This window comes from Leopardus geoffroyi, chromosome D3, assembly GCF_018350155.1.
Source record: "Leopardus geoffroyi isolate Oge1 chromosome D3, O.geoffroyi_Oge1_pat1.0, whole genome shotgun sequence".
NCBI lineage: Eukaryota > Metazoa > Chordata > Mammalia > Carnivora > Felidae > Leopardus > Leopardus geoffroyi.
The window spans coordinates 19636304-19655738 of NC_059339.1; the positions used below are offsets into that span (position 1 = coordinate 19636304).

At 43.4% G+C, this 19435-nt stretch overlaps 1 protein-coding gene across 2 annotated transcripts in view; it reads right to left on the minus strand.

Moving 5' to 3' along the window:
- The window catches only part of SPECC1L (sperm antigen with calponin homology and coiled-coil domains 1 like), a 141107-nt gene extending 121672 nt beyond the window's left edge, over positions 1-19435 (minus strand). Inside the window, exon 1 of one of the 2 annotated variants that reach the window (XM_045459260.1) lies at positions 19256-19435. The gene's annotated coding sequence lies outside the window, so the exon portion shown is untranslated. Of the gene's footprint in view, positions 1-12024; positions 12065-19255 lie in introns of those variants that run through there. The other variant, XM_045459259.1, reaches the window with a different exon arrangement.

The following is a 19435-nucleotide window of genomic DNA, read 5'->3' on the forward strand; positions in this document are numbered from 1 at the left end:
ACATTTTAAAGAATAAGCTTACAGGGGAGCCTGGCTGGCTCAGTCAGTGGAGCATGCAACTTTTTAAAAAATTTTTTAGTGTTTATTTATTTTTCAGAGAGAGAGAGAGAGAGAGAGAGAGAGAGAGCACGCGTTAGCAGGGGAGAGGCAGAGAGGGAGACATAGAATCCGAAGAGGCTCCAGGCTCTGAGCTGTTAGCACAGAGACGGATGCAGGGCTCGAACCCACAAACCATGAGATCATGACCTGATCTGAACTTGGAGGCTTAACCGACTGAGCCACCCAGGTGCCCCAAACGACTCTTGATCTCAGAATTAGGAGTTCAAGCCCCACACTGGGCATAGAGCTTACTTTAAAAAAACTTTCTAGGGGGGGCGCCTGGGTGGCGCAGTCGGTTAAGCGTCCGACTTCAGCCAGGTCACGATCTCGCGGTCCGTGAGTTCGAGCCCCGCGTCGGGCTCTGGGCTGATGGCTCAGAGCCTGGAGCCTGTTTCCGATTCTGTGTCTCCCTCTCTCTCTGCCCCTCCCCCGTTCATGCTCTGTCTCTCTCTGTCCCAAAAATAAATAAACGTTGAAAAAAACTTTTTAGGGGCGCCTGGGTGGCGCAGTCGGTTAAGCGTCCAACTTCAGCCAGGTCACGATCTCGCAGTCCATGAGTTCGAGCCCCGCGTCGGGCTCTGGGCTGATGGCTCAGAGCTTGGAGCCTGTTTCCGATTCTGTGTCTCCCTCTCTCTCTGCCCCTCCCCCGTTCATGCTCTGTCTCTCTCTGTCCCAAAAATAAATAAACGTTGAAAAAAAAATTTTTTTTATAAATTAAAATAAATAAATAATACAAAAAAGCTTAAAATTTTAGATTTGAACCACTTCACTAGAACAACCAAAATGAAAGACAGACTAAGTGTCAGTGAGGACAGGAACACCTGGAACTCTCACACACTGCTGCTACAAGAATACAACTTACTGCTACTCTGGAAAACATTTTGGCAGTTTTTCATAAATTTAAACACATACTTACCAGTACTTCCAAACCCAGGTATTTATTCAAAAGAAACTAAAACACATATCCACACACAAATGTTCACAGCGGCTTTTAAAAAATACATACAGGGATGCCTGGGGTGACTCAGTTGGTTGAGCATCCGACTCTTGATTTTGGCTCCAGTCTTGATCCCAGGGCAATGGGATCAAGCCCCAAGTCTGTCTCCGTGCTAGGTGGGAGCCTGCTTAAGATCCTTTCTCTCTCTCTCTCCCTCTGCCCCTTCCCTGACCTGCGCTCTCTCTCTAAAATAAAATTTAAAATTTAAAAAGTTAAAAGTTAAAAATAAATAAAAAATACAGGGGAGCCTGGGTGACTCAGTCGGTTAAGTGTCCGACTTAGGCTCAGGTCACAAACTCACAGCTTGTGGGTTTGAGCCCCGCATCGGGCTCTGTGCTGACAGCTTGGCGCCTAGAGCCTGCTTTGGATTGTGTCTCCCTCTCTCTCCACCCCTCTCCCACTCACGCTCTGTCAAAAAAATAAGTTAAATAAATAAATAAATAAATAATACACACAATAACTCCAAACCAGAAACAACCCAAATGCCCATCAACAAGGGAATAGATAAACAAACGGTGGTATGGCTATACAACGAAATAAAACTCTGCAAGAAAAAGGAAGAATCCACTGATAACATTCAACAGCATAGATGAATCTCAAAAGCATTATGATAAGCAAAAGCATATGAAACCAAGAGTCAGACACTTGGCCGACTGAGCTGCTGCCGGCTGAGCATCCAATTCTTGGTTTTGGCTCAGGTCATGATCTCAGGGGATCAAGCCCTGCATCAGGCTCCATGCTGACAGTGGGGAGCCTGCTTGGGATTTTTCTCTCTCTCCCTCTCTCTATGCCCATCCCCTGCTTGTGAGCGCACGTACACACACACACACTTTCAAGATAAATAAACTTTAGGGGCGCTTGGGTGGCTCAGTCAGTTGAGCGTCCGACTTCGGCTCAGGTCATGATCTCATCGCTTGTGAGTTCAAGCCCCACATCGGGTTCTGTGCTGACAGCTCAGAGCCTGGAGCCTGCTTCAGATTCTGTATCTCCCTCTCTCTCTGCCCCTCCCCTGCTCATGCTCTGTCTCTCTCTCTCAAAAATAAACATTAAAATTTTTTTTTCAAAATAAATAAACTTAAAAAAAAAGCATTATGATAAATGAAAGAAGACTGATATATGCCATTTACATGAAATTCTACAAAATGCAAACTTTCCTACAGTGACAGAGAGTAGATCAGTGGTTGCTTAGGGGTGGAAGAAGGGGAAATCAATTGAACAAGATACAAGGGAACTTTTGGGGGTTATGGAAATACTCTGTATCTGGATTGAGGTGCTGCTAATATGTCTATATACATTTTTCAAACCCCACCAAACTGTACATTTAAAGTGGAAGCATTTTTCTGTATATAATCATATTGTAAAGTTCATTTAAAAAAAATACAATAAAAAAGTTCCTAAATGCTCAATTAAAAAAAGCAAAAATTTAGATCTGAGAATTGTTTTGTCAATAGCACAAAAGAAGTCTTTCTAAACTAGTTAAAATAGATTAGAATTTGAATTTGGTTTGATAAAAATGAAATCTTTTTCAACAAGCATTTCACTAGTTAGATAAAATGAAAATTAATAAAAAGAAATACTAAGGAGTCCTTTTTCCTTGTGTCTACTGAGTAAAAGGTCATGGTCTCAATAGTAGGCAATTTTGCCCCCTAGAGGACCACTGGCACTGTTGGTAGACATTTCTGGTTGTCATGATGGAGTAGAGGTGTTACTGGCATCAAGCGGGTAGAGGCCAGGGATGCTGTAAACATCCTACAATGCACAGAACAGCCCCTTTCAGCAAAGAACTGTTTGATCCAAAATATCAATAGTGCCAGGACAAAGAAACCTTGGGGTACAGGGATTGGTTTAAGCCTGGAAGGGAAGATGTCTATCTTTCTGCACCTTACCATACACAGGGTCACATTCGCACAGACATTCTGTTGAATTGAGAAAGCAACTCGACAGAATTGGCTGATAGGAAGGGACTGTCCCTGCCACAGGGCCTATTACTACCCTGGATTTCCACCCACATTTCCTGGGAAAGGACAGCTCAAAGAAGGGCTCTCTCTGATCTCCCAGAATGAAATGTGAGAAGGAGCCACAGGTCTCACTGCTTAGCTGCACCTCTTTCTAGAGTCCCCTAGCTGCCTGGCAGAGACTGACCACCCCAGAGGGTATGTATGGCCAAACTCTACCGTTCTCACAACCCTCTGAAACCTCACTGGCAAGAGGAAAAGAAGTAAAACCTGCAGGCCAACTATATGCACCAAGCACTATGCTGGAAACTTCACACACATCATTTCATTCAACTGTCCTTCATCTAAGGAGATGGGTATGATTATCAAGTCCACTGTAAAAAGGATAACCTGACCCTTCACAGCTGGCAAACGTACAGTAGGGATCTGAGACGGTCTGACTCCAAAACCCAGGGCATTCCACCACAACTGGGGAACTCTGTGAATTGTCCTTCTTTATCTCAAGGGGTGGCATGTACAGTGAGACTCCAGAGGGCCTTTGGTGTGCTCAATGTTCACAGATGTTTCACTAGGGTAAAGTCGTGTCTTGCCAAGACTTACAGCATTCCCTCCTCTCCATCCCCACCACCCCTGCAAGCCCAGCTCCAGCCTATTTCTGTTGGGAAAAAGTATAGCCTGACAACTACCACAGCCTCATGATGTTCTCCCAGACCGCAATGCTCCCACACCACAACTGTTTCTCCACACCGAAGCGCAAAGTCCACCCTGCACTCCCCTGTGGCAGGCAATGCCCCACTCCCTGCCTCAGACCAAACACCCCAATGACCAACACACGTCTTCCAGATCTCAGCTCCCACCGACCCTCCCCACCTGGTTTCCTGTTTTACACACAAACATAGCCATGCTTTTCCAAACACCCACACTTCTGCTCCTACCGTTACCTATCCCTGAGAGCTCCTTACCATCTTCTTGCCTGTGAAATAGCTGCTCACATGTCACGTCAAGATTCAGCTCAAATGACATCTCCTGGTACTTCCACTACAGCAATCACTTCACTGTATTTTATCTAGGCAGCATTTGGTACACAATTAGAGCAAAAAAAAAAAAAAAAATGCTGTTTATCTCAAATTTAAATATAATTGGGCATCTGTATTTTCTCTGGCAACCCTAGGCTTGGCACACAGATCCACAAGCAGGGAGGAAAGGAAAGGCACCAGTAGGGAAGGGAGCAAAAGAACACAAGAAATAATATACAAAGTGAACCACGATGAAAAAGATGAACAGAAGTCTTATGCCATACTCAGCAAGAATATTAAAAGTCCGAATCTCTTTGCTTGACATCAGTCCTCCACAAAACAGCCTGACCTACAATTCCAAAACCAGTCTCTGGGACTCCTCTCCAAACAGCCTAAGTTTAGAGCAGCAGGCCTGTTTCTCTTTCACGAATCCAGCACTGGTCACTCTGCCTTACTCACACAGCTCCCACGAACTGATGTGTTCTCCCCTCAACTCTAATGTCCATTCACTGAAAATGCCTCCTCCTTCAAAGCCAACCTCAAAGGACGAGCACAGCTCATGTACCCTCAAGGTCTAGCTCAGACAACCTATGGCACTGATACCAATGGTCCCCCCCACCTCATGAGGGCCCCAGGCCTTAGACTGTAACTCTTTCAGCAATTACCAACACACCTTCAGATGCAGTTGTATAGAGACTGGTCCCCACAGGCCTCACTGAGGATACAAATACCCACTTATGAGGCAAGGCAGGGATAAGTACTTTAAAGATATCATTTAACAACTGTAAAGAAAATGGAACCAAATACCTGAAAAACAGACAAAAATCAAAGCTATGAGGTGAACAGCCCAAATCTCTGCTGAAAAGGACATGTGTGTCAGAAGTAAATCCTAATAAAGTCTTTCTAGACAGGCCAATTAAGCACCTATTACACAGTTCACCGCCTGTTATGAGACAACCTGTAACAGAGTGTAGAACTTCTGTTCACTGATTAGTGGTAGGATAAGGATATAAGACGAAAAAGAGAAAAACAGTGGAAAGCACTTCCTTCTGAGTTCAAAATGTCATAGTCCACACTTCCTTGTTAAAATGCTGAGATACACCATTTAACTCAATTACACTGATTTTGCTGTTGCCAATTTAGGATCATACTGTTTGCCTTCAATGTTCAAGCAATAAACCTCAATGACATGTCAGAATTTGAATAAAACATAACCAATCCGGTATTAAGAAAATATAACATGTAAAATTTTTTTTCTTTTAATGTTTCATTCCAATCTTTTAAAAAGTAAAATTTTAGAACACTGCTACATGATGTTATTATTAGCAAGCTGAATTTCAGTAAAAGGTTATTAGTAGCATATATTAAGAATAACAGATTCCCAGGGCGCCTGGCTGGCTCAGTTGGTTCAGCGTCCTACTTGGGCTCAGGTCATGATCTCACGGATCGTTGAGTTAAAGACCCGAGTCAGGCTCTGTGCTGACAAGCTCAGAGCCTGGAGCCTGCTTTGGATTCTGTGTCTCCCTCTCTATCTCTGCCCCTTCCCTCCTCGTGTGTGCGCTCTCTCTAAAATAAACATTTTTTTTTAATTAAAAAATAGTAATAATAACAGATTCCCATACAAGTATCACAGCATCTTACCCCCAACGCAGCAATGGAAATCTTCAAATTCTAATACAGAGCTCTGGAAACAAGTCAAAGAAGAAAGACTTTCAACTTAAGAGGTTTTTTTAAAAAATATGGCTGTTTTCAAATCTGAAAAAATCCAGAAGGCAGGAATAGGACTAGTGAACAACAGATATCAAGAGGCAGATTCCGGGACAGCTAATAATCAGAGATGCCCCTACACTAAATGAACTGTCTTGAAAGTAGTTGGATCCTCCTCCTCGCTCTTCAAAAGCCTTCTACTAGTGGGGCTGGAAGGGCTGATTTATCACCAGACATCAGCAGAAATGGGAAGTTCCTACACTAACCTCAGTTAGCTAGGTATCAGATATTCACAATGGCTCATCTCTGAACCATCAGACGGCAGTGGGATAAATTCAATTATTTTAAAAAGCATTGTATGGTAGTTTGGCAGGAAGAATTCTCCTAGCTTACTTTCTCACTTGCTTGTAACTTGATGCAATCTTTTTTTCAGTTCAGCTACCCTTACCATCTGAAATCCACCAAGCACACTTCTGACACAGCATGGCATGGAGATTTAATCACTGAACAAATATCTAAAGTCTGGGCTTCTGACAAATTTTTTTTTAAGTACATAGACAAAAGATAAACCAGTAACTGCTATGCAAAAATTCATTGGCCATCTGAGAGATAACAGGTCTTTTTCTTCTTGATCTCACTAATCTCTGAAACCACTTTCAAAGATGTGTGGTGACTAAGAGTTCTAATGATCCTTTCTCAGAAGCCATTCTGATGTCAACACAGAACCTACTACCACTGCTTACCACCCTCTCTGCCCATCTGCAGTGTGTAACTCCTTTGGCTATGCAAACACAGTGCCTATGTAGCTTTTTCTATAATCACATGCAACTGGGAACGAAACAAGGTAAGAAACCTGGGTGTTTATCTCCAAGGATATAAACCTGGGTAAGACAGTAAATACTGCATTAGCCTTTCTTCAGAGAATCTCATACTTACAAAATAAACCTCTCTTTAGCCTACCATCCTAGTATACACTCTTCCCTTTTCATTTCCAGTTACAAAACAAAATCTCTGGGTGGCTCAGTCAGTTGAGCATCTGACCTTGGTTCAGGTCATGATCCCACAGCTCAGGATTCAAGCCCCACATCAGGCTCCCTGCTATCATGACAGCACAGAGCCGGCTTCAGATCCTTTGTCCCCCCCCACCCCCCCACCTTAAAAATAAATAAACATTTAAAAAAATCTCCCTAGCAATACTATTGGGAAAAAATTATAAATTCCAAATTCATTCTTTACTATCACTTTATTTAAAATAATACAGAAGAAAGGGCACTTGGCTGGCTCAATTGGTACAGCATACAACTCTTGATCTCAGGGTTGTGAGAGCCCTATGTTGGGTGCAGAGATTACTTAAAACCAGAATCTTTAAAAACATAAAATAAAATAAAATAATACTTGGAGCATGTGGGGGACTCAGTTACTGAGCATCTGACTCTTGATTTTCGACTCAGGTCATGATCTCATGGTTCGTGGGATCAGGCCCCATGTCAGGCTCCATGCTGACAGTGCAGAGCCTGCTTGGGACTCTCTCTCTCTGCTCCTACCACCCCCCACCTGCATGCATGCACACATACACTCTCTCTCTAAAAAATAAAAAATAAATTAAGTAATACAGAAGGAATAAGGATATATTCTAAATGTGAGAAAAATGAACCAAAGAGAATTATCATTAAATATTAGCAAGAGACTGTCCCACTTTTAAATTTTTTTAATGTTTATTTTTGAGAGTGTGAGTGAGGGAGGGGCAGAAAGAGAGGGAGACACAGAATCAGAAGCAGGCTCTAGGCTCAGAGCTGTCAGCACAGAGCCCAATGTGGGGCTCAAACTCACAAACCGTGAGATCATGATCTGAGCTGAAGTCAGATGCTCAACCGACTGAGCCACCCAGGCGTCCCATGTCCCACTTTGAAAACTTGACTCTGAGTGGCTTAAGGAAAAAGAGGCAAGGAGAAGGGAGGAGGCCCAGCCAAGAGCTCAGGCAAGAAAGGATGCAGAGGGAGGAAGCAAAGAAATGTAAAAGGGGAGAGGACTTTGCTAACAGTGGTCTGGCACCAAGTTTAATCCCCTACTCATCATCCCTCAACACCCAAAGCCTTCATTATTAGGTAGTAGCTTGAAAGGGCAGTCCCTCCAATTCTTGGGCAGTTTATGGAGCCAAATGTCAGTACAACTTTAACTACCACTTACCAGAATACCTGCCAAAGCAAAGGGAATAATTTCACCCCTCTTTACACGTGAAAGCTCTTCAAATATTTCAATTACAAGAGAAACAACACCCACCTAAGTCTTCCATTCTCCAGGCTACAAAGTACTGTAGTTCCTTCAGCCTTATGACAAATGCATTCTAGTTGAAAGGCAGCAAAAACATAAAACTTTTAGTCAGAAACCGTGGCTCAAATCCAAGCATGGCCACTGGTTAACTCTGTATTTTTAACCTTGTTTCTTCATTTATAAAATTAAGGAAAATAATAGTTGTGCTAACTACCTCAAGATGTGTTGTGAGAGGACCATATTTAATGAAAGATACACATGAAATGTATGCTTTTTCAGCTCTGCTGCTATAGATGCTCAATCAATTCCACAGTACTATTAACATTAACCTCATAAACCTTATGAATTAAATTAGTTTTATAAATAAAGTTTTGGAACCCAACCCAACTAAGCACATGTGTGATGGGAGGAGTCAGAGCAAAGCCAGGAGAGGAAGTGATTAAAAATCCAGTACAAAATAAACAAACAAACCAGTACAGCTAGACAGCTTTCTGATTGACATTTATATTCTATACTAGACTTTTAAGAAATCCAAAATTTAGGATGCCTGGCTGGCTCGGTTGGGGGAACATGCGACTCTTGATCTTGGGGTTGTGAGTTCGAGCCCCATGTTGGGTGTAGAGATTACTTAAAAAAAGATAACTAAAAAAAACCAAACAAACTTTAGAGCACTTGGGTGGCTCAGTTACGTGTCAACTCTTGGTTTTGGCTCAGGTCATGATCTCATAACTCCTGGGTTCAAGGCCTGCATTAGGAGCAGTACAGAGCCTCCGGGATTCTCTATCTCCCTCTCTCTCTGCCCCTCCCCCACTTGCTCTCTCAAAAATAAACAAACATTACAAAAAAAACTTTAACATAAACTTCCAGTTTGCATTTTTTTAATTTAAAAACAAGGAACATTAGTAACTGAAATGCCAAAAAACTTTTTTTGCAAAGTATTTTATTAACTACAGTGAAATTCTGGTTATTAATAAATGATTTGCATTCCATGATGATTGAGCTGGGTCTGGCCCAGCAAGCCTTTGAACTGGATAGGTAACAGGAAGGTTGAGGAAATGCATGTCTAAAGTGTGTTTTTCTAACTTCATTTCCAAGTCAAATACAAATATAAAAAAACAAAATCAGAACAGAAATGTTTAACTGCATTACTTCTAGAGCCAACCAAGAGGAGTTAGTGCAGGCCCCACTAGGCTGCATATCAATGTAAATCTGCCCTTGTGGGGAGGACATCTTTTTTCTCTCCAGACCTAACCACTCTAGATGACCCAGATTATTTTCCCTAAGCATCAGCATGAATAATTTAGAGTAGGCTTTACTGTAGGGGCAATTTCAATAATTCACAGGGCAGTATTATAAGTATATAAAAGTTCAGGAAGAAAACAAGACTATCGTGTGGGCCTGGAAGTTTTGCCAAGTCACCCAAAAATCCTCTTGGCTGCACCCATCAAAAACTTCCAACACATATTATATACCTTACATGGCTTTTTGGTCAAGGTTGTTTATTACTGATCACTAGAGTAAGGGGATTTGTATACAATTTATAAATATGCAAACTTTGCTACCAAGGACTTACCCACTTACCTTTCAGGCCTATCAGTTTATCCCCCAGAAAAACTCTGTATCTGCATTATCCAGCTGGTTTTCTATTTTCCCCTTTACGAAAGTTGCTACTTTTACCTGCAAGGTGAGTAATACTAATACTGACTTACAATAACTTGTAATGTTTAGGGTAATCTAGCCTTTGGTACTTCATATACGCTACTCAGAAAACTGCCACAGACTCACACTGCACTGGTAAAATCCTATCTATATTATTTATTTCCCGACTTCCCACCCACTCCCCCACCAGAAAATAGAATTCTAAGAGTGCAGGGGAGTTTGGCTGGTTTGTTCAATGCTGTTGCCCCAGAGCCTAGAACAGTGCCTGGCACTTAACAGCCACTTAATAGATATCTGAACTGATGGAGCACCTGGCTAGCATAGTTGGTAGAGTATGTGACTTGATCTTGGGGTCTTGAGTTTTAGTCCCACATTGGGCATAGAGTTTATTAAAGAAAATGAAAAATAAACAAACAAATAATTATCTCCTGACTTGAAAAACTAATATATTTTTATTATGGATTATTACTAGGAAGTCTTTAATCACGAGTAAGAGTGATACCAGCTAATTTTTTTAAGTTTGTTTGTTTGTTTGTTTGTTTATTTAGAGAAAGAGGGGCAGAGAGAAAGGGAAAGAGAGAGAACCCCAAGCAGGCTCCACACCATCAGCGTGGAGCCCTACACGGGGCTCAAACTCATGAACCATGAGATCATGACCTGAGCCAGAAGCAAGAGTCAGATGCTTAACCAACTGAGCCACCCAGGTACCCAATACCAGCTAATTTAATGGAACTTCCAGAAGTATTAAGCAAAGAAAACAAGAAGCATGGGTGGTTCGGTTGGTTGAGCATCCAACTCTTGATTTCGGCTAAGGTCATGATCTCATTGTTCATGGGTTTGAGCCCCGCATTGGGCTCTGTGTTGAAGGTGTGGAGTCTGCTTAGGATTCTGTCTCCCTCTTTCTCTCTGCCCTTCCCCTGCTCGCTCGCTGTCTCTCAAAATAAGTGGATAAACATTAAAAAGAAAAAGAAAACAAGAAGCAAAAGTGTCAACAATATCCCATTTATTTTTTAAAAGTAGCCTCCAAAAACCCAATGCTGATGAGAAGGGAAGAACTTGAAACCCTCATACACTGCTGGTGGGAATGTAAAATGATGCATTTTTGGAAAACTGCATCACTGGTGGTTCCTCAAAAACTTTAGCATAGCTACCACATGACCCAGTGATTCCACTCTGAAGTACATATGCAAGAGAACTGAAAATACTCATCCACAAAGAAACCTGTACATGAATGTTCACAGCAGCATTATTCATAATCATCAAAAGTGGAAAAAAACCCAAATGTCCATCAACAAAATATAAACTATTATTTGACCATAAAAGGAATAAAGTGTAAATAAATGTTACAACATCAACAACCCTTAAAAAAATTACACTAAATGAAGGAAGGCAGACAAATGACCACAATTTGTATGATTCCACTTATATGAAATATCCAGAATAGGCAAATCCATAAAGACAGAAAGTAGATTGGGATTTCCAGGGACTGCAGGGAAGGGAAATGGGGAGAATGGGGGACTATTAATCAGAACAAGGCTTCTTGGGGTACCTGGGTGACTCAGTTGGTTAAGCATCCGACTTTAGCTCAGGTCACGATCTCACGGTCAATGGGTTTGAGCCCAGGGTCAGTCTCTGTGCTGACAGCTCAGAGCCTGGAGCCTGCTTCAGATTCTGAGTCTCCCTCTCTCTCTGTCCCTCCCCCGACACATGCTCTGTCTCTGTCTCTCAAAAATAACTAAATACTAAAAAAAAAAAAAAAAAAAAAGAAAAAAGTTCAAGGCTTCTTTCTGAGGTGATGAAAATGTTCTGAAATTAGAGAGTGGTGATCAGTGCACAACTCTATGGATATACTTAAAACCACTGAAGTGTACACTTTGAAAAGGGTGAACTTTAGGGTGAATTAATTCTATCTCAATAAACCTGTTATTTTAAAAGAAACATACATGGGGCATCTGGGTGGCTCAGTCGGTTAAGCATCCGACTTCGACTCAGGTCACAATCTCACAGTTTGTGAGTTCGAGACCCGCGTCGGGCTCTGTGCTGACACCTTGGAGCCTGCTTCGGATTCTGTGTCCCCTCTCTCTGCCCCTCCCCAATTTGTGCTCTGTCTCTCAAAAAATAAATAAATATTAAAAAAAAATACATGTTTGCAAATGAATACATGAATACATCATTCAGGTATTCAAATGAATATATGCACTCAGGTATTCCTGTGTTCAAATGAACACATGACACAATAAAGAATGTTAAAGAATAAAGTATGGGAGGGAGAGGGAGACAAGAGTTGAAGCAAGGAAGAGATAAACAAAAAAACAAAGACCTGGGGCACCTGGGTGGCTCAGTCCGTTAAGCATCTGACTCGATCTCAGCTCAGGTCTTGATCTCAGGGTTGTGAGTTCAGGCTCCACAGTGGGCTCTGCACTAGGCATGAAGCCTACTTAAAGAGAAAAACAAAAACAAAAACAAAAACAAAACAAAGAAGGATTAAAAAAATACAAGGCTGCAGGCCTTGCGTGGGGGGACTGAGTCAGGCTGAATAAGCGTACAATGAGGGGAGCATAAAGAATAAAAATGAGGGAGCTCGGGTTGCAGAGTCCAGCAGGTAATTTGTAACAGGGGAGAGACAGCAAACCTGGGTAACTGTAACGATTCAATGGAGTTTGCAGAAACCAGACCAGAAAGGGAGAACAAGAAAGAACATGAGAGAAAAGATTTAAGACTAGCCCAAACCCACTAATATTTAAAAAGAAAAGTGTACAAGAAGAAAATTTAATAGTTTCAGCTCAAGAATCCTTGAGCCTGGTAGGATAAAACCAAACCATAACAAGAAGCTTCCAGGCAAAGAAGGGAATGGGCCTCAGGACACTGGCTGTCTTCTATGTAGGAGAAAAGGGGCATCTCCTGGGAGAAAGTGCAATTGTGACTGTTCTGGAAAACAAGCAGCTCCAACGGACTGCCTCGGGAATTCTCGGTAGAAGAGGTGTGACTGAAAAATGGCTGACTTAGGATTTTCCCCAAGAACATGAGAAGGGAGAGAGGAAGAAAAGGACACCTTTAATTTTTAACAGATACTTCTTTATAAATCTTAACAATGCTGCCAGATTTTTTGCATGCTTCTTTCCTAAGCTTAACCAAGGTCTTTTAAATGTTTCTTCGGATAACCTCAGTTCTTTTGACAAGAAGTATAATATGGGCTTTTATCATTTTTTTCTTAAGATTTATTTTTAAGTAATCTCTACGTCCAACATGGGGCTCAAACTCACAACCCTGAGATCAAGAATCACACTCTCTCCCCACTGAGCCAGCCAAGCGCCCTTCCTTTATCATTTTTGTTTTCCCTAGGCTACACACACAATGGATAAACTTGAAATTTAATATCTTGATTTCTTAAACCTTGATTGCCCAAATACATCAAATTAAAACAAAAACAAAAACAAAAAACCAACCAAGGTGAAGGTATATATACAAGGGGAAAGGGGGAAGCAATATACAACAAATGCATATTCCCTCTAGAGCCAGGAAGAAAGTTAATGCCCACCTGGTTTCTGGATTACAACACAGATATTAGAGATAGTCCCCTCCTTCAAGAAGTAAGATTTGAATTAGACACCAAGATACAATTAAATAGACTGCAAACTGGTGTGTACAATGGGAGGTGTCTCAGGGCCGGAGAGGTCATGCACACCTGGAGTGAAAAACTCCAAAGGGCAGGGACTAGGTGATCTCTACTTTCTTGGTAGTGCTGACATGCCTAGCACATAACACACCCAACAGATGTAACAACCTTCAGTCAAACCACACACTCTGCTGTGCACTGTGATGTCACTGGCTCATGGAGTAAACAGACAAAACACAGGCCACCAAATCCTACCTGGACAAGGAACTAGACAAGTATGCCGGAGATAGGTCAAGAGATCCCTTCAAGGCAAGGTAATATCTAAGCTGAGTTTGAAGGAGATAATTCAGACGAAGTGAGCGAAGAGCATTCCAGCAGAGGGAAACACGGAGACTGGAAAGAGTTAAGGGACCAAGAGTTATTCAGCAAAACTCAGTGAAGCACCAAAAAGGGGGAGTAGAGGGATGAGAGTGGAGGCCAGAGCCCGGTGATGAGGTGTCACAGATACCAAGCTAAGGATTAGTAAATCCGATTATGAAGACAGTGGGAGCCACTGAAGGCCTTAAAATTGGGGATGGGGTGAGAGTGGGGTTGGGAGGAGTGACTATGAACAGATATATTTTGGAAATATGGAGGCAGGAACAAACCTCTGGATTTAATCAGAAAAGAACTACACTGAAGACATGGGAAACGATCAAGAAAAGCACTGTAAACAAGATCTGCACTCTTTTCTAGGGGACAAATTTCCTTTTGGGGGTTACCAAATTATCCTTTGAAAATGGAGAACTTATGGAGCACCTGGCTGACTCAATAGGTGGAGCACATGACTCCTGATCTCAGTGTCATGAGTTCAAGCCCCACATTTGGCGTGAAGCCTACTTAAAATAAAAATTTGGGGGGTACCTGGGTGGCTCAGTCGGTTAAGCATCCAACTTCAGCTCAGGTCATGGTCTCACGGTTGGTAACTTCGAGCCCCGCATTGGGCTCTTTGCTGTCAGTGCAAATCCCACTTCAAATCCTCTCACTCCTCTCTGTCAGTACCCTCCCCCATGCGCAGACACTACCTCTCTCTCTCAAAAAAAAATAAACATTAGGGGCGCCTGGGTGGCGCAGTCGGTTAAGCGTCCGACTTCAGCCAGGTCACGATCTCGCCGTCCATGAGTTCGAGCCCCGCGTCGGGCTCTGGGCTGATGGCTCAGAGCCTGGAGCCTGTTTCCGATTCTGTGTCTCCCTCTCTCTCTGCCCCTCCCCCGTTCATGCTCTGTCTCTCTCTGTCCCAAAAATAAATAAACGTTGAAAAAAAAAAATTAAAAAAAAAAAAAAAATAAAATAAACATTAAAATAAATAAATAAAATAAAAAAATTTTTAAAGTTTTGAACATGGAGAACTTACAGGTAGCTGAGAAGAGTACAGAAGTTAGTATTACGAAAAATTAAACTGCATTTGTAATTTTAATTCAAGACACTTTTAAAATGAGGGGCACCTGGGTTGGCTCAGTTGGTTGAGCATCTAACTCTTGGTTTCAGCTCAGGTAATGACCTCACTGTTTGTGAATTCAAGCCCCAAGTCAGGCTCTACGCTGACAGTGTTGAGCCTGCTTGGGATTCTCTCTCCCTCTCTCTCTCTGACCTTCCCCCACACTTGCGTGTGCCCGTGCTTCTAGGCGCTTTCTCTCAAAATAAATAAATAAACTTAAAAAAAAAAAAAAAGACACTTTTAAAATGTATGTTTGGAGCACCTGGGTGGCTCAGTCGGTTAAGTGTCCAACTTCAGCTCAGGCCATGATCTTGCAGTTTGTGAGTTTGAGCCCCACATTGGGCTCTGTGCTGACAGCTCAGAGCTGGGAGCCTGCTTCGGATTCTGTATCTCCTCCTCTCTCTGCCCCTCCCATGCTCATGCTCTGTTTCTGTCTCTCAATAATAAATAAATGTTAAAATAATTTTTTAATGTATGATACATTTTAATATATTACAGTTTTGTGAGTACAAAAATAAGTAAGTAAAAAAATTTACAATAACTAACTCTAAGTCCTATTAACAGCAGACCAGGATGAATTTTATAAAGACTTCGCAGATATAGAGATCATCTGCTACATTAGTTTTGAGAGACAGAGCACAAGCTGGGGAGGGCCAGAGAGAGGGGGAGACACAGAATCCGAGGCAGGCTCCAGGCTGTGAGCTGTCAGTACAGAGCCTGATGTGGGGCTCGAACTCACCAGTTGTGAGATCATGATCTGAGCCTAAGTCGGATGCTTAAACGTCAAAATCTGAGCCAAAGTGGGATGTAACCGAATGAGCCACCCAGGCGCCCCTGCTACATTCACTTTGGAACAAAGCATAGCCACTTCTTTGCTTCAGCATATCTGAAATTCAATCTATAAGCCTAATTTCTTGATAGGCTGTTTCACAGCAAAATTCTAAAGTCACATACTAAAAGATTTCTGAGCTAACAGAGAAACCCCATGGGGGTTCTTTACCTCGGCAGCTAGTCTATTCACCACTAACAATTCCAACTACCAGGAGGAATTTCCCTGCCTAGGCTTATTTTGTTGGCACAAGCACACACACACACACACAAAATATCCTGACACTTTATATCCAGTAGGAAAGAATAATCAGAATAGTAACATCTTTAATATCAAGCAAATGTAACAAAGCCTTCTCAGTTGCCTGTGTATTTGGACAGACGACCACGAAGTAAACTCATATTTACTTTTAAAAAATAACCTTTATTTTAATTTTCTTAGCACCAAAAGCCCCAGGAAATTTTCCCTGAACTCCCTAACAATAGCAAAACAATAGTTTCTAGGCTCTCTTTATATCTAAAAATATATTATTGTGATAAGATAACCAGCCTGTATTTGCCATTTACAATCACCATATACCACCATTTGCCAGCACCATCATTTCATAAAAGATGTTTAATTTTTAACACCAAGAAAATGACATATATTTTTTTAGAAAGGGCAATCCTGGGGTGCCTGGGTGGCTCAGTTGGTTGGGCATCCGACTTCAACTCAGGTCACAATCTCACGGTCCGTGAGTTTGAGCCCCGCGTCGGGCTCTGGGCTGATGGCTCAGAGCCTGGAGCCTGCTTCCGATTCTGTATCTCCCTCTCTCTCTGCCCCTCCCCCGTTCATGCTCTGTCTCTCTCTGTCTCAAAAATAAAAAAAAATTTTTTTTTAAAAAGAAAGGGCAATCCTTTAATTGAATAAATTTAATTAAAAATTTCCCATATTGTCCTTGTTTTTCTCAATATGCCAAGGCCCATTCAACACTCCATTTCAGGGGTCTGACCAAGAGTCTCCAAGATTTGTTCTCACCAACTCCCAGTCCTTGTGGAGGGACCACAAACAATGTCATGGAACTGGTGAGAAGACCCAGTTCTACCAAAAGCCAAAGAGGACTCTATTGACAAGGATACATTAAATGTTAAAACTGGCAACTCGGGCACCTGCGTGGCTTGGTCAGTTAAGTGTCTGACTTCAGCTCACATAATAATCTCCTCACGAGTTCAAGCCCTGCATGAGGCTCTCTGCTGTCAACACACAGAGCCTGCTTCAGATCTTCTGTCCCCCTCTCTCTCTGCCCGTGCCCTGCTTGCGCTAGCGCTCTCTCTCTCTCTCTCTAATCAATAAACATTAAAAACAAAAACAAGGGGGCGCCTGGGTGGCGCAGTCGGTTAAGCGTCCGACTTCAGCCAGGTCACGATCTCGCGGCCCGTGAGTTCGAGCCCCGCGTCAGGCTCTGGGCTGATGGCTCAGAGCCTGGAGCCTGTTTCCGATTCTGTGTCTCCCTCTCTGCCCCTCCCCCGTTCATGCTCTGTCTCTCTCTGTCCCAAAAATAAATAAACGTTGAAAAAAAAAAAAATTAAAAAAAAAAAAGTTTAAAACATAAAAATAAAAAAAAACAAAAACAAAAACATTAAAAACAAAAAACGGGAACTCAAGCTCCTTTCACCTCCACCCCTCCTTCACCCACTCCACCCCCATCCACACTTTACAAATAGGGAAAGGAAGGTCGAGAAAGGAAAACTGGCTTGCCCAAAGCCATAAAACCAAGAGAATCTCTAGCCTGCTGACACCCTCACTGACTAGTCCTCGACTGAGCTGGACAGTTGATGTAATACTATATACAAGTTAGCCATGTGATTTAAATATGTATGTGGTTACATGGCAAGTCTTAGGTGAAAACCCAACCCTGGTAGTAATTTTGAACCCATATACTATCATCTGAGTCATCTGAAATTAAGATGTACTGTCTCGGGGCGCCTGGGTGGCGCAGTCGGTTAAGCATCCGACTTCAGCCAGGTCACGATCTCGCGGTCCGTGAGTTCGAGCCCCGCGTCAGGCTCTGGGCTGATGGCTCAGAGCCTGGAGCCTGTTTCCGATTCTGTGTCTCCCTCTCTCTCTGCCCCTCCCCTGTTCATGCTCTGTCTCTCTCTGTCCCAAAAATAAATAAACGTTGGAAAAAAAATTAAAAAAAAAAAAAAAGATGTACTGTCTCAAATCAATTATAAAGAGAACCTCTGCTTCACAGAAACCCCACCTCAAGACAACACAATGTAGATATACATCCTAAAAATGCAAGTTTAAAGCTTTTCTATGGCACAATATTCACTTTCTTACTGAAAATGAATGTCAAGAAAAATCCCTACACACCTAGAGTATACACAGGCTATTAAGAAACACTCTCCAGCTACCTAAAGTTGCTGAGTCTTTAAAGGCTCTGCTTGGTGCACACTAAATCAAGAGGGAAAGAGACATTTTTAAGAAGGAAGATAAATTATTGGATCAGCTAGCTATTCCTTTACCAAAAAAATTTTCCCCAAATCAATAACCCTACTGCTCCTTACAGATATACCTATCAGTATTGTTTGACTATTTCATAACTGCATGTGTTATGCTGATGTCTACTGATATCTACAAAGCTCTGATTTCATCTCAAGATACATCCTCCTGGCTGACAGCAAACGCTCCTGGGCTCTGCAACATTTTTCAGTTTCCTGAATCTGTTGTAAACTTAGGAAACATTATCAATGACTTGAGACGCTCTTCTTACGATATTTTTCTCTGTAACCAACACACTGCAGAGAATTTATAGGAATTTTTCCTGGCCCTCCCATACGTGCCGGGAAATTACCAAGGGCATTAACAAATGAAGGATCTCTACATTTGAATGATCACAGGAATTCTTACTTGGTCTCGTAAATAGGCTGAAACTACGTGGAAACTGATTTATTTTCCAGTCATCTCCAGGGGAGGTGCTCAACAATGAAGTATGTCTTAAATATAACCAGTTATGCCATACAATGACCAGATTGAGTTAAATGCAGAATTCCTCGGCAAAACACCAGATTCATATCCAACCTGATGCAAGTAACCAGGTTTCAAGAAAAAAAGAACATTCCGCTCGCATAAAGATGACCTCCCATCGGCGCGGGCGAGGGTGGGGGCGCGTGCCCTGGCGGAAACAGAGCCTTCAGGAGGCCCGGGGTCCGGCGCCCGCAGCCCTGCTCCCAGAATCGCGTCCTCGAGGCCCCGGGCAGCGCTGTCTCCGCCGGGAGAAGGGACCAGGGCTATGGGGCGCCGGCCCCAGCCTCTCCTGGGGAGCAAGGAAAGGAAACGGCGAGGGTCACGTTCAGCCCGACGCCTCAGAGGGACCAGCAGGCGGGGACTGGGGTGCGGGGGTGCAGAGCCACCTGGGACCCAGTAACAGGCAGGAGTGGCCGCGGACCCAGGGGTCGGCCTAGGTGCCCGGGAAGGGGACAGCGCAGGCGCGGGACGGGCTGGGGGGGGGGGGGGGCAGCGGGGGACCGCGCAGGCGCGGGCCCGCTGGGGTCTGCGGGGCCGCCTGGGCCTGGCCGCGCGGGCGGCGCTGAGGAGATGGACAGGCCCGCCAGCGCACACTGAGGGAACCCGGCCCCGGCTCTTACCGCGCGGCGCCGCCTCGCTCGCTCGCTGGCTCCGGGATGGGGCCGGGCGGCGAGCTCGCCCGGTGGCGCGGCCCGAATCCGTTGAGTCCGGCCTCAGGGCAGCAGCCAACCCCGCGGCGCCGTTCGCCCGGCCCGCCCTGCCTCCTTCGCGGCCCCCGCCCTCGGCCCGCCCCTGGTCCG